Source organism: Gorilla gorilla, chromosome 6 (genome assembly GCF_029281585.2).
Source record: "Gorilla gorilla gorilla isolate KB3781 chromosome 6, NHGRI_mGorGor1-v2.1_pri, whole genome shotgun sequence".
Taxonomy (NCBI): domain Eukaryota; kingdom Metazoa; phylum Chordata; class Mammalia; order Primates; family Hominidae; genus Gorilla; species Gorilla gorilla.
Window position 1 is genome coordinate 97,397,804 of NC_073230.2, and position 16,382 is coordinate 97,414,185.

The 16,382-nt window shown below is 38.5% G+C and overlaps 2 long non-coding RNA genes across 3 annotated transcripts in view; one reads left to right on the forward strand and one right to left on the reverse strand.

Annotated features, from left to right (window-relative positions):
* LOC134758847 (uncharacterized) overlaps nucleotides 1-1,943 on the forward strand; it is a 144,114-nt gene extending 142,171 nt beyond the window's left edge. The window contains exons 3-4 of the long non-coding RNA XR_010134500.1: nucleotides 1,684-1,763; nucleotides 1,851-1,943. This is a non-coding gene — a long non-coding RNA (uncharacterized lncRNA). The remainder of the gene's footprint in view (nucleotides 1-1,683; nucleotides 1,764-1,850) is intronic.
* The window catches only part of LOC129523608 (uncharacterized), a 179,167-nt gene that overhangs the window by 79,165 nt on the left and 83,620 nt on the right, over nucleotides 1-16,382 (reverse strand). The gene's annotated exons all lie outside the window — the stretch shown is intronic.

Below are 16,382 nucleotides of genomic sequence, written 5' to 3' on the forward strand. Positions count from 1 at the left end.
TCCTCAATAAATGAAGAGATACCCTTTTAGCATATCTATGCTTGTGAAAAATAAAATTTCTCAAGATCTCAGCTCTTCGGGTGACTGCATATGCAGTGGGTGACCCACTGTGGTTTTTGATCGATCTCATCAAAAGATTTAGATTATCTGTCACAGTATTTCAGATGACTGCAGATATAAATCTGGTTGCACACAATTACTGATCATAGTGATATGTGTTAATACATTTCCCTTTTTGACCTATTTCTTAATGAATATAGTTCATCTGCTTATAACTGTTACACCTATGTAACATTAGTATAGCTGAGTGTTTGTGCTTACAAAAATATTTGTTATTTTTACCTATTCTATCCTATTCTATTGTGTGAAATAATCTATGAAATGTTCTGTAATGTTTTTATATGTTTCTCAAATAAATCTCCTTTCAACAATGCAAATACATATCTTTTAAAGAATTTTTAATTATTTTTTCCAGAATTATGTTATTGAGATTTTGCTCTTACAGGATTTCAACGTTCAGGATTATGGCATTTAGGATTGTGTCTTTCTGGATTTTGATCGGCTTCCGATGAGATGACAGTTTCCATTGCAGCTGCCATAGAGGATCTCTGACTTTCATAGCATGGCTTGACTTGACTGTTGACTTCTCTGGGTCTTTTTAAAAAAATTTTCCAAGACTTCCAGTGTAGTTAACAGCAGTCATCTCCTTTCTACAATTTCTATAATTATCATTTTATCCATGCTTTTAACCATGATGGCCCCTCCATTTGCCACCTGCACCTCAACCCAATTAACCACAGGTGAAAGTCTTAGTTATAATGCTACTACATGCTAGTATTATCCCTACTACACCTCCCCAGCAATGGGACTTTTATAACCCAGGTACAAAATACCTTCCTGAGGAGCTGCTTTCTGAAGTCATTCGGCATTAATTGTCTTAGTCTTGCCTCCCCAGAAAGCAGAGCCTGAACCAAAGATTTACATTGTACTACCTTATTAGGGCATAAAACCCAGAATGAGGAATATGGATTACAAAAGCGGCAAAGAGTGAAAGAAAATGCAAGAATGCTGATCAAGCTAGTTGTTGCTAAGCTCAACTTACTGCTTGATGTTGCAAGACCATCCTCTGAGAAGACCTATAACTGCTTCTCAGGGCAGTCTCTCTAGCGGGAGAAAGGGAAAATAAATTAATCCACGGGCTCCTCCTCCCATGGGTCAAATTTTCATCTCATGGGGATGCTAACTCCCTTGCACGTTCAGGTATTTGCATGGGTACCTAACAGAGTCCTGTGGTGCTCTAAACTTCTGTATTACCATAGAAGTTTTTGGAGTAAGATGCAAAGTCAGGGCATTTAGTACATCACTGTCAGGGTGAATTTTATCAGAACCTGTGCACAACTGTCACCACAGCAGTGGCTGGAGTTAGAAGCAGGTAGTACAGAAAGGATCCTAAGTGATGCATGTCAGGGGTTTGATAAAGATCTTTCCAGCTTCCTGAGGTAAGAAATCACTTGGCATTACTCTCTATTTCTATATTACCTAAACAAACAAATGAACCGCTAAAGAAAAATTAACTGAAGGCTAAAGACTCATCCTCTCACCCAGTATTCCCTCCAAAAAGAATTCAGTTATGGAGTATGTTATATTTTATATCTCATTTTATTTTCATATCAACCTTCCCAGGCAGGCAGAGCAGGTACTGTTAGACCCATATGAAGAAAACGAAAACTCACAGTGGCTGCAAAATATAGTTACTGTAGCAGGTAAGCAGCAGATCTGGAGATATAATCTAATAGATTTGCTCAAAAAGTATGCACCATGCAGCTAATTTATCTTTTCTCTCCTTCTAGAAATTCTGATTTTCATGACTTTCACTTTCATCAACAAGCTACCATAAGATGATCCGTACATCAAAATGAGTCTGGAAGCTTGGGCTCTAAAATAAATTGAACTTTAAATGTTTTCTGTGGTATTCTATCTTTGATTATTTTCCTCCTCAAACTATTTGTTTGTGTTTGCTTGTTTCTTTTGAGGGCAGAAGGGACTTCAGTGGGGATAACGATTGAGGATGGCCCACACAAGACGGTGACGTGCATCAAACATATCTATATGGCAGCCAGTCCTGTTCTGATTATTGCAGATATGACTCTGGCCTTCTTCAAGAAAAGGACCATACCATCTATTCCTCTATTTTCCTTAGCCTCCCAGTAGTTACTTAGACACAACAGCTGCTCCAAATAACTTTGTTGAAGGAATACACAAAAATCCCCTTTCCTCAAAACATGTAAGAGTGCATTCTTCTCTCTTTCCTCAGAGGTAAGACTAGCTTTGCAGGCCTATGTCTTATAAAATGTCCTTTGGCAAATTAAGCAATTTTCAAACGAGTAGAGTCATCTCAGACATTAGGAGGACAATTAGGGAGGACTTTATACACAAGAATAATTATAAAATACTTTGTGGGTTTCATGACATCTCAAGCCTCTTTTCAAAATATGTAGTACACATATGATGGTACCAGGCAGCTAAGGAAATATAAAGATTCAACTGTCTTTTTTTTCTAACAGCTCTGATAGTTTTGTGACAACACTAAAAGATTCCTCTGAAGGAAACATGTAATGTACCTCTGGGCTTGGGAGCGTGAGCCTGGTGTTGCTAGCCAGTTTTTCTCTAGGTGACTTATACCATTTCTGTGATGTTTGTCGCCTTTGTGGTTAATGAGCCCCAGGAGTGGAAGCTGCTAAACACACTTACCCAACAATTAACCTGCACTGCGCTGCTGCTTCTACTGCAGCAGTCAGCACCAGGCAGGGGGAAACAGGAGTCTTGGCTTGTTCCTAAGGATTAAGTCACAATGAGCCACTGGTTTCACCAGAACCTCTGTTGCTGTTTTCACTTTCTTGGTAGATATTTTTTTTCAGCCACTGAGAACACTCAACATTCATGGAAACTGTTGTATTTTCCCTAATCTATTCTGAGTTTTTGAAACCTTTACTAAGAGTTCCAAACCAATGCAAGGTGTACTGGTATAGGTTGGTGGTTAAAGTGATGGAATCAGGAGTCTGACTGCCTGGGTCCAAATTCTGCTTCTGCCATTTACTACTTGTGTGACAATGAGCTTGTGACTTACCCTCTCCAAGCCTGTAAAATGCAGATAAGAGTAGCATGTCACCGCGAGAAATAAGTAGAATGCATACAGGTAAAACACTTAGCCTAACACCTGGAATGTAGTAAGTGCTTAATCAAAAGGAGCTGTTACTATTAGCCACTGTAAGCTGGAATGACTGCTCGAAGCCTACAGTGACTGTATTTGGGAAAGAGTCCACAAGGAACAGTGTTTGTTGTGATTTGGTTATAAGAATAGCACATTCCTGGAATTGCTTTGAAATTTTCAGGTCTTATATATCTTTTCTTCATGTGAAAAGGGAGGTCAGCATTCCTTTAAGACCCGCAGGAACTATGTGTCACAAATCACAGAGGGGATTTAGGTTTCCTCAAAGGATCAGCCTGTCTTTTGGGTAAGTACTAGACTCTAGCTAAGAAACTTTATTCCAATTAGCCCACCCTCTCTCCACATGGAATTGGCACTATGTGCAATCCAATCACTTTAAGTTCTCCCCACATTGCGAATTACTTTCTCAAAGAGGAGAGCAACAAGAGGACAAGATCAATGTTGCTCAACAGAGTGGTCTTTAGTAACACGCTGTAGTAACACTGTTACTAAAGCAGCCTTGTTTAAAGGGAGTTCACATTTTGAGCCAACCAAACCATTTCTTTATTTTGGCTGCATCTCTCCTTCAGTCCATTTGTATGACCACTGAATCAAACCCATGACAATCTGGGATGTTGAAAATATGTGCAAGTATGGATTTATACATATACACTCAAATAAAAATACTTGTAGATATGTATGAACATGTATGGTGCATATGCATATATAATATATATACCTTTTATATAGAGAGAGGCTTGGTCTTATAGCTTCCTTGCAGCAAGTTCTTATCTACTCTTTGGTCTAGTAATTAAACAATTAAGTGTCATTTATGATAATTACACATTACAACAAAGTGGTAAATAGGCATTAGGTCACTTGAGAAATATGTTCTATTTTAGAGCCAGTGCAATGTAGTAGCCAAAGTCAGCAAAGCATTAGTTCTTGGAACATGGCTTAGTGTTAGCATCCTTGTAGATGAGGATGCTCTAGTTACTACACCAGAAATGGGAAAGGCCCACAATCAATCTTAACCAGTGGGACACAATGGCTCCCTCTGGAATTTTATCACCACTAGGCTAGTTCCACTTGTAAGTGGCTCAGATGCTAATTCCTGTGCTAGCTCTTGTGGATTAGGGGGGGGGGGGGGTGTACATTTGTCCAATACTTGCTCACACATACACAGACACACACACATTAGAAAGGATTCTTCTTTTTTTGAAAACTCTGTCATGTGGAATATCAAAATTCCTGGAGTTAGAGAAAGGAAACTCCTTACTTTTCTTGTCTGCTCATCCTACATGGAGCTTAAGGATGCCTAATGAATCTCAGCTTTGGAGCTTAGGGCTCTTGAGAAAAGAGGAAGTAAGGAGACTTGAAGTGGCCACACTCTAGGCTACCCGGCTTAGCCAGGTCTTTATCTGCCATATGATGTTCCAGCCCTTCCTGCAGCTTGTAACTGTTCCAGGCTGGAGACCCCAATAACCATGAGCAGGCCTAGCCTTCCATACAGGACAGGAGAGGTATTAGAAGTATTGAAAAAAATCTCAACAAGACCATACCCTTAATGGGAAGCTAGAAACGGAAACTTCACAATCCTCCCTTTAAAGGGAAAAATCATTGAAAGCCTCTAGAAAAACAATACTACTTGGAGAAGACGGTCAGTATACTAGCAGTATAGCTGCTGCTGCTGTTGTTATTGATAACAATAACAATCCAATAATAATAGCTCTGCTTTATTGAGCCCTTACAAAGTTCCAGTTACTACAGTTTGACTTTAAATCACATACTCTTAAGAGCTATAAGATATTGCCCCTGTAACCTTACTGTGTATTGGTTTATTAAGTCTCTTACTGACTATCTACAAGATCTTAAGGAAATGGATATGGGATACAAAGTTTGGCTAAGAATGTTGATGATCTGGCAAGTTATAGTTTCAGTAAAGGAGGTAGGATGACATTAGTGAGACGAACTCCTTAGGAAGGTCAGACACTGGTCAGATGCTATTATACAATGAGGTTGCTCTGGGCTAATCTGTGACATAAAATGATTAGGGGGTAGCTGAGAAGTAAGAAGTGGAGATGAAAAATCTCCCCCACAAAAAAGAAAGAAAATCTTCTGAGACAGAAATTACTTGGATTGCAGCTTTGCCTTCTACAAGTATTGAGGTTTGATCTGAACCTGAAGCCCTAACCCTGGACTGGCTGAGAAGAAAGATGCTGGGATAACAATCCTTCTATTAATTTTAGTCATTTTAATAATCATGGGTATAATTATTTTATAAAACAACTACATAAATATATCAGGGCAAATATTCTAGGAATGAAAGTGCTCCCTTAAGGGAATCTGCAAAGTTGTTGTCACAGAGAGCCACAGTTACTGGTGAACTTGTGTTCTCTTTGTTGTATTTAGGGTAGAAAAAAGGCTTGAGGAAAACTTGGGGGTGGTATTTTGGAGATGCAGAATTCTTAAATATGAGATTTACTCACTAAAAAAACCATTGTTTATTCTTCTCAAGGTGGTTGTATCAAGCTACCATAATCCTGTGAGTTTGAAAACAACCATCATGAACTCTGACAGACAGAATTTACCAGACGGTAAATCTATCATGATCATGGTGGATAAGCTTTTTGATGCGCTGCTGGATTCGGTTTGCCAGTATTTTATTGAGGATATTTGCATGAATGTTCATCAGGGATATTGGTCTAAAATTCTCTTTTTTTGTTGTGTCTCTGCCAGGCTTTGGTATCAGGATGATGCTGGCCTCAAAAAATGAGTTAGGGAGGATTCCCTCTTTTTCTATTGATTGGAATATGCAGCCATAAAAAGGATGAGTTCATGTCCTTTGTAGGGACATGGATGAAGCTTTTTCTGTTAATTGGAATAGTTTCAGAAGGAATGGTACCAGCTACTCCTTGTACCTCTGGTAGAATTCGGCTGTGAATCTGTCTGGTCATGGATTTTTTTTGGCTGGTAGGCTATTAATATTGCCTCAATTTCAGAGCCTGTTACTGGATAACTAGGATTCTTAAAATGCCTTCCTGGAGCCAAAAGATACCACAAATCAAATATGAAATTATAAGATTGAAACACATATACACTCTCCTTTTTTAAAGCTTGTGTTATATAAAAAGATATTGCTGGACCATTTGTTTTTCAATAAAAAATTCCCACCAACATTCAGAAAGAACTTAAAGCTGACCAGTTGGACAAGGGAGAAGGAGAAGGGGTAACTGATGATGGTATAGATAAATGTGAAGGGAGACAAGCCCTGACATAAGCTCGGAGCCCCATGCTAACAGACCCACTGGTGCTAAAACAAGGTCCTACCCCTTTTGGATCAAGTCACGTCAATGGAGTATTCAGTTGCTCTATTCTCTGTTTAAATCCAAAGTAATTAAGTTAGGTACTTTTTTAAGTTCTGATTTTAATGTCTAACTGACATTTTTATTGTGATATCACATTTCATGCTTCACAATGGTTTGGGGAAATTAATGTTTGGCCTAGTTGGTAGATTGCCAATTTGAGGCAGATCTGAAAGGATGGTGGCCACTGTGCTTCCCTTTAATTCTATCCAATACGAAAGATATCATGTGGAGACAGTGATTTAACATGATCCTAGTCTCAACCATGGTGCATGATTTCCCTCAGCAGAATCAAGTGAGAAGGCTATGGGGTAGTTTTGCAAGAGCCCTGAGCTCATCGCTTCATGTCACAGATGGGCCTCAGTTTCCTCCTTCATGAAGTGAGACAGGAATGGCTTCCCTGTGGTCCTTTTCCAACTCTGTGATTTTCATCACAGTCAGCAGTTTTTAAAACACAAAGTACTTAAAAATGATTATAGTGAATTCCCCTGAATCTCTATAGCACCTCTTCTTGAGGAGTTCAGCACATAATTTTTAATTCATTTCTGCCAGGTAAAAAGACATTTCAACTAGTGAAAGTGTGAGCCAGTAAATTATTCCATATGATAGAGAATAAGAGAGGGTGGTAAGATCAAAATTCTAAGTAACTCAGTGTTAGTCCTGAGCTAAACTGAATTAGGAAAAGTCCATCTCTGGCCTCTACTCAAATCTTGTATCCTGATTGTTCCTTGTCTTCTGTAGAAAGGTTATTGTTCTCTGTTATAGCAGTGACTTTTTAAAACCCTCCCAAGGACACTGTATTGGAATAAAGGATTCTAGAAAGCAAAAAAAAAAAAAAAAAAAAAAAAAAAATCATTCTCAAAAGGCGCAATCATAAGAAAGGTATTTGGAGTACAGTCTGGTCTGTTAATACTGCTATCATAGTCTGCCTTCATGTACCAAATTATCTTCATGAAAAAATAATTTTTAAAGAAAATTATTGAAAATAAACAGAATCTAGAATCCAAAATTCTCTCCTTCTCTATCTGAAACAGCCTCCTGGATTGGCAACTCTCTTTTCTCAGAAACCACCATGATAAAGAAATAGGTGCTGTACCAAGGCCTTTATACCTTCTCATATGTTTTTTGCCCCTATCTCTTAAAATTCTCCTGTGGTTTTCTGATTATCTCTAACTTGCTACTTCTCCAAGGAGGTGCTATGTCCAATGGTAGCTTAAGATACACTTGACTAGTGGTGCAAATGTTATTAATTTCATTAATCTACTTCTAACAGCCTTTTCTATGTATGAAGGGAGCATGAAAGCTCCAGGAAATAAACTACAAATAGCCCCACAATAGTAGCAGGATGGCATTTCAAAAGAAGGCATCAAAGAAAGCTCACCAACAGTGATACTTTTTCCTAATGGTTCTGGGAGGATAATTAAGTTGTTTATCACCTTTGATGCTTATAACCCTAACACAGGTGTTCCCTGGAAACCAATTAAAAATACTTACAGCTGATAAACAGTGCCTTTCAGCTCAACAAATTTACTAATAATTCCAATCCCATTTGGAAAAGAATCTTGTAAGGTCTTTTGACACCAAAAGGCAACTTTCATACTCATTTACACTTCAGTGCCCATAGTGATAAGCATACACAGGGTATTTGCTCAGCCTCCCTTGATCTCAATAGAAGAGTCCTCCAGAAGCTTCCCCTGGTGGTTGAATGACAACTTTGGTTTCAAAGTATGAATTGTGCTCTATAGTTTCGGATTTCCTTTAAAAGGAAATGGACTAGGATCTTTCTGATGATACTTTTGCCTAATTGTGAGGAAATAGTAGTGCTTAAGTCTATTTCCCTCATTTTGTAACTTTCAGTGGACACCCAGCTGATTATTTTTAGTACTCATGGAAGAAGGAAGAAGGTCCTTGTGAAAATCCCAGGTAGCTTATGGTCAGACTCAGAAGGTGGACTTTTATTTGGTTTGTTCTAAACCCTGTTGTTTGCTTATATGCTGATCAATTGTCCCAACAAGGCCCCCAATACTGGCCCCATCCACATGCTAGCACCTGTCTATAGTAGGCTTTTTCAACCTGGTCAAAAGTTGAAATCATTCCCCTTGAAAACTGGAGCAAGACAAGGGTGCCCACTTTCACCACTTCTATTCAACATAGTACTGGAAGTCCTAACCAGAGCAATCAGACAAGAGAAATAAATAAAGGGCATCCATATAGGTAAACAGGAAGTCAAACTGTCACTGTTGATTGATGATATGATCGTATACCTAGAAAACCCTAAAGACTCATCTAAAAAGCTCCTAGAACTGACAAATGAATTCAGTAAAGTTTCAGGATACAAAATCAATGTACACAAATTAGTAGCACTGCTATACACCAACAATGACTAAGCTGAGAATCAAATAAAGAACTAAATTCCTTTTGTAACTGCAAAAAGTAAAAAAGACTTAAGAATGTATCTAAACAGGAGGTGAAATATCTCTACAAAGAAAACTACAAAACACTGCTGAAAGAAATTACGGATGACACAAACAAATGCAAACATACCCCATGCTCATGGATGGGTAGAATTAACATTGTGAAAATGACCATACTACCAAAAACAATCTACAAATTTAATGCAATTCCCATCAAAGTACCATCAACATTCTTCACAGAACTAGAAAAAACAATCCTAAAATTCATATGGAACCAAAAAAAAAACAGTCTGCATAGCCAAAGCAAGACTAAGCAAAAAAACAAAACAATACAATCTCTGTAGGCATCACATTACCTGACTTCAAACTATACTACAAGGCTACAGTTACCAAAACAGCATGATACTGGTATAAAAATAGGCATCTAGACCAATGGAACAGAATAAAGAACCCAGAAATACAGCCAAATACTCATAGCCAACTGATCTTCAACAAAGCAAACAAAAACATAAAGTGGGGGAAAGGACACGCTATTCAATAAATTGTGCTGGAATAAGTGGGAAGCCACATGTAGAAGAATGAAGCTGGCTCCTCATTTCTCACCTTATACAAAAACCAACTCAAGATAAATAAAAGACTTAAGTCTAAAACCTGAAACCATAAAAATTTTAGAAGATAACATCAGTAAAACTCTTGTTGAATTGGCTTAGGCAAAGAGTTCATGAGAAGAAAACCCAAAAGCAAATGCCACAAAAACAAATATCAATAGATGGGACTTAACTAAACTATAAAGCTTATGCACAGCAAAAGAAATAATCAGCAGAGTAAACAGACAACCCACAGGGAAGGAGAAAATCTTCACAAATTATGCATTTGACAAAGGACTAATATCCAGAATCTACAAGGAACTGAAGCAAGTCAGCAAGGAAAAAACAAATAATCCCATCAAAAAGTGGGCAAAGGACATCAATAGACAATTCTTAAAAGAAGATATACAAATGGCCAACAAACATGAAAAGATGCTCAACATCACTATCAGGGAAATGCATATAAAAACCACAATGTGATACCACCTTACTCCTGCAAGAATGGCCATAATAAAAAAAATTTAAAAAAAAACAGATGTTGACATGGATGTGGTGCAAAGGCAACACTTTTACACTGCTGGTGGGAATGTAAACTAGTACAACCACTGTGGAAAACAGTATGGATATTTTTAAAAGAACTCAAAGTAGAACTACTGTTTGATCCAGAAATCCCACTACTGGATATCTACCCAGAGAAAATAAGTCATTACATGAAAAAGGACACTTGCACAAGCATGTTTATAGCAGCAAAATTCACAATTGTAAAAATATGGAACCAGTCTAAATGCCCATCAACCAACAAGTAAAGAAAATGTGGTATATACACCATGGAATACTACTCAGCCATAAAAAGGAATGAAATAATGGCATTTGCAGCAACCCAGATGGAGTTGGAGACCATTATTCTAGGTGAAGTAACTCAGGAATGGAAACAAACAAACATCGTAGGTACTCACCTGTAAGCAGGAACTAAGCTATGAGGACACAAAGGCGTAAGAATGATATAATGGACTTTGGGGACTCTGGGGGAAGGCTTGGAGGGGGGTGAGGGATAAAAACTACACATTGGGTACAGTGTATGTTGCTCGGGTGATGGGTGCACCAAAATCTCAGAAATCACCACTTAAGAATTTTCCATGCAACCACTTTTCCATGTTCCCCCAAAACTATTGAAATACAATTTTAAAAATTAAAAAAAATTTAAAAATTTTTTCATTGACAAAGTTATTGATTATTGAGTTTGAAGGCTTATTCCTAGCTCTGCCACTAAATAGCTGTGCGACTTTGGTCAGCCTCTTCTCTCTGGGCCCTCATTTTCTTATTTGTGGGGAGAGAATTAGACGAGATGATATGTGAAGGACCGTTTGACCCTAAATTTTATATGATGGTTTTGGCAGATGACAGATGGCTGATTTTCTTTCTTCTTTCTTTCTTTCTTTCTTTCTTTCTTTCTTTCTTTCTTTCTTTCTTTCTTTCTTTCTTCTTTCTTCTTTCTTGGCTGATTTTCTTTCTTTCTTTCTTGGCTGATTTTCTTTCTTTCTTTCCTTTCTTTCTTTCTTTTTCTTTCTTTCTTTCTTCTTTCTTTGTCTTTCTTTCTTTCCTTTTTTTTCAAGACAGAGTCTCTCAGTTCACTGCAACCTCCACCTCCCAGGTTCAAGTGATTCTCCTGTCTCAGCCTCCAGAGTAGCTGGGACTACAGACGCCCGCCACCATGCCTGGGTAATTTTTGTATTTTTAGTAGAGACGGGGTTTCACCATGTTGGCCAGGATGGTCTCCATCTCTTGACCTTGGGATCCACCTGCCTCAGACTCCCAAAGTGCTGGGATTACAGGCGTGAGCCACCACGCCTGGCCAGATGGCTGATTTTCATATGCAGTGTTATTTCTCACTACCTCACTCTTTGAGCCTCATTATTTCATAATTAGTTTCTCATCTAGCCCTCTCAATATAGTTGTATAGTTGCATTTAAGAAACCAATTCCTGGCCAGTGTTGCCGCAGCTGAGAGAACAAGAGAGTAGCAGGGGTAAAACTGAAAAGAGAGATTGGGGGCCCCTAAGAAACCAATGAAGAATTTTCAACAGGGGAAAAATAATTACATTACCTCTAAATGTAGAGAACAGATTGGAAGGAGATCTGAGTCAATGAATATAGCTTTTTTAGTTAAGAAGCTATTGTAGTGGTCTAGCGAGAGGTAACACTTTTTTGTACTAGGTGACTATGGAGATACAGAGAAATGAATAGATTCAAGAACTATTTGGGAAATGAGATTTACAGGTGCCCAGGATGATCGTTAGTTTTCTGGTTTGTGCCTTTAAATGCATGAAGGTGTCATTCAATGAGATGTGAAACAATAGAAGACAACCGGGGTTAGGGTGAGCAGAGGATGTCTTAAATTCAGTCTTAGACAATTGAGTTTATTTGCTGATGACTCCAAAATCTCTGGGCTGGATATACAAATTTTAGGAATCATCAGCAAATAAATGGTCATTGAAGCCACGGGCATAGATGATATTACCCCAGGGAGAGAACATAGAATGAAGAGAGAATAGGCCTCGACTAACTCCAAGTGTTGTTTTTGGTTTTTTTAAAAATATATGGTCTTGCTCTGTCACCCAGGCTGGAGTGCAGTGATACGATCATAGCTCACTGTAGCCTCAAACTCTTGGGCTCAAGCAATCCTCCTGATTTAGCCTCTGGTATAGCTAGGACTACAGGTGCATGCCACCATACCTGGCTATTTTTAAGAATTTTTTTGTGGATATAGGGGTCTCACTATGTTACCCAGGCTGATCTCATACTCTTGGTACTGGTATTACAGATGTAAGCCACCACACCTGGCCTAACTCCAAATGTTAATGGCCAGGTAGAGAAGGACAAATTAACAAGGGAGTGATTATAGAGGTAAGAGGAAAACCAGGAGAGTGCATTGCCAGTGAAACAGGGGGTTTATTTCATGAAGTGGGAAGTGGTTTATAGCATCACATCTTGAGAGATTAGATGGGGGTTAAAAAAAGTCCAAGTGATTTGACAAAAGGAGGTAATTGGTGACCTTATCCAGAGCTGTTTTGGTGGAATGATAAAAGCAGAGCCAGAATGGAGTAAGGAGAGACGGAATTGAGAGATGAAGTCATAGTGACAGTGAATGGTAAGAACTCTTTAAAAAATCTGATTCTGAAGTGGGAGGGAGAAATAAAAGAGTAGAGCTAGAGAGGTTGTGGTGTTGAGTGACAATTATTTTAAAATAAGAGAAACTCAGGCATTTATTTATTCAAAAATATTAATTAAACCTTAATGTCATGCTACACCCTGTTTTAGGCAGTGGAGATGTGAAAGAGAATTTTGAAAGCTCCTGCTCCCATGCGCCCTACATTATAGTGGGAGGTGGAGAGACACAGACAGTATGCAAACATATAAATGTATGCTATGCCCAGTGTTGATCATGTATGAAGACAGATAAAGGTGACAGAAACTGTCTGCAGAAAATAGTACTATTTTCTGCAGTGGGTTGTCAAGAAAGATCTCTCTAGTGTGTGGTTGCCATATTTAGCAAATAAAGATACAGGATGCCCAATTCAATTTGAATATCAGATAAACAGCAAATACTTTTTCAGTATAAATATATCCCATGCAATGTTTGGGACATACATATACTAAAACAAGCCTACTCTGTTGGAATGACATTTTCAGTATTTAATGTCAGAGAGAAGACTACAATTTATAGGACTCAGCTGAATATAGAAGAGAAAAGGGAGGTTGCATTTGACAGTGGTATAAAGCCCCTGAGAAGTCATGAAGGGATGGGCTGCAAAGTCCAGATGGAGGGGTTTACCTTAGCTAGCAGAAGGAAGATGCCTGTAGACGGACAATGGTTTGTAAGCATGGCGGCCGGAAGATGAAGGATTCCTGGGTGATATGTCAATGTTCTTTGCCAATAGGTTGCAAAGACAGGGACTAAATGGGAGAGGTGGTTTGGAGGTTGGAGAGAATGGAGGTGTAAAGGAGGAAGAGCATGGGTTGCCCTGATAGGTTGAGTGCTCTAAGGTCATGAATGAAGTTGATTATTCATAGTTCCATTGTCACTGCAGAGTGTCCTGAAGGGAGATGAGAAAAAGCTCCATCTACTCCCTCGCCTTTCTCTACCCTACGCCTATCTGTGGCTCCTGTAGTGCTAGAGGTTGCTACATCCTTATTCTCAGCAGCTTTGCCTCAGGGGGTTGGTGAACAGACGCTTCTGCAGAGAATTGGGCCCATTAAGCATTTAGCTATTTTACTTTGGTTGGAAAGATTGTTGACACTGTAGAAGCTGCTTTAATAGCCCTTCTTTGGTAAGGAGATGAATTCAAAGATAACATCAAAAGAGCCATTTATGAAGCATCTAATTTTGACAAAGCTCCATCTATACAGCCTGAAGTAAAGTGGAGATCTGTCAATTAACCCAATAATTTGAACCATATGGACAGCGAATATGAATAGATAACAGTGAACATGACTTTTGGGTTTTGGCTTTCGACTCTGTGGTGTTAAGGTTTCTGGCCTTTACGCACTACTTCAATATAGCATCTTTCCTTATTTTTGTTGCACACATTGAATTCAGAAAAGAGGCAAATCATTTTGAACAAGTTAAAATATATTTTATTCATTAACACTCCACATTTCATAATCATATCATTGCATTCTTAACAAGCATCACAATTGCTTTACATTATTTCATTTATATGCAGAACATTTTTATGACATGTGCCTTCATGTTTCAGAAACAGAAGACTAAATACAGATCTGCTTTACAGAGGGAGAGTAACAACATGAGTGTAACTTTCTTTCCTGTGAAGATTAGCTCAGTGGGCCATTATCACAGTGCTTTATCCAATGCAAAATCAACAGCTCAGCAAGCAGCAGCATTTAGTGACAGTTCCCTTGCATGGGTGAACGTTTAAGTGCAATGAAATCAGCGTTCAACAGGACAACAGAGACAAAAGTCAACAAGAGGGGTATAAATGTCCACCAATTGTGAAAAGATATTTGTGGGGTCAGGAGAGAGTTCAACGCAAAGAACTCCATTCTTCCCTTCTCCCAGGGTGAGGATAACACCATAAATGTGCTTTCCAGAGGCACATTTTTAGCACTGTCTCTGGATAAGTTTAATTAGAGAGAAGAGACTATCATGAAAAACTTTTATTCAGTGACCTAGAACCAAAGAAAATGAGAATGACCAGAAAAGGGACAGTTGGTATTCAGTTGTTTGATTCTTGTTCTTGTTGGCTTTTTGGATCCTCTCCTCTGTCGACTTTTCCATGGATGCATTTTTGCATGCTGCAGAACTGAGTTTCCACCTATTTTCTGTAACCATCTTATGTAAACGCAGTTTCAGCCAGAAGCAAGTAAGTCTTTTGGAATTTGTGGACAGGGTAGGGGAGCAGAGGGAAGTTTTCTCTAGGCCACCTGTTAGGAAATGTTGTGTTTCATGTGTGGGAGAGAAGGCCCAGTTCTGAGCCAGCCTTCTGGATGTTTCTGTACAAAATCACTCTAGTTAATCGAAATTCTATGAGGAATTACTTCCTAGTTGTGGCTGAGATCTGTGTATCTTTCATAGAGTCAGAGATGTCATATGTCCAGAGATCTAAACAGTTACCTTGTCCAGTGGTCCTGAGTTATTGCAATGGGACACATTAGTGGGTCATGATTGGTTGTGCACAAAATGCCAAAGTTTTTGCACATCAGAAGAGATTACAAACTATCCCTATATTAATGTAACCTTCATTTCCATTGCATTCTGACATGTTTTCTTGACTAGTAGGCAAAGAGAATGTGCCAGGGATAGCACCTACAGCCTGTGTACGTCTGTATTCACAAGCTGAGCTTGTGAACAACATCTATCATGTGTGATATGGAGGAATGAAGGCTGAGAACCACAATCACCATCAATGGATGGCTGCCATGTGTCCATAGGTTGGCTGGCAGTGGTCTAAACTCTGCTGCAGCAGTTGTGATTCTCCTTCCACTGAAGGGCATGTTCCCAGAGATCTAACCCACAGCCTACAATTCGGAACTTTTACAGAGTGGTGGGTAGTAGCAGAGGCTGTCTACCCTGTGTCCTTCAGTCCTTAGACAAGAAAGAGGACTACATTGTTTATTAAGCAGATTATAAACCGTATATCTCAACCCTGTCTTTAGGAGAAGGTTCCATTAGCTGTCACCACTTTCCGTAAGTCACTGTAGTAAGGCACATTCTGTTGTATACCACCTCTTATGTTTACATAGACACAATGAAGAGAATTGTCCAATTAATCATTCTTAGTGTACTTGGAAAATTAAGACCCACATATTCCCCTTATAAGCAGGCTTATTGATGAAAATTTTATTTTAATTTGTAAATAGCATATCAGGTTAGAAATTCCATTTCTGTTTTCTTAATAAAAATTACAGTTTCTGTCTCTTGACAAAAAACCTGCTAATGCTCCACTTCTAGTTCAGGGATAATTTAAAATAAAATAAAACAAGCATAATAGAGACATACATACAAAATAAACAAAACAAAAAAGCTCATTTTACTCTTTGTATCAGATGACATCAGTACACCTTTTTTTCCACACACTTCACTTTATAGTTTTAGCCTTCAATTCATTTGTACTTACAAGGGCAAGGTGTGGGAATTTAAAAATTTATTTTAGAATATAAGGTAGCTGAATAAATAGGGGTTACCCATTGAATAAAAATGGATTCACCTCCCAGCAACGACCTATTAGATGTTTCACTGTAAAATCGATTATCAATCGTTCTTTTTAAACCCCTGCGATAAATCAGATTTC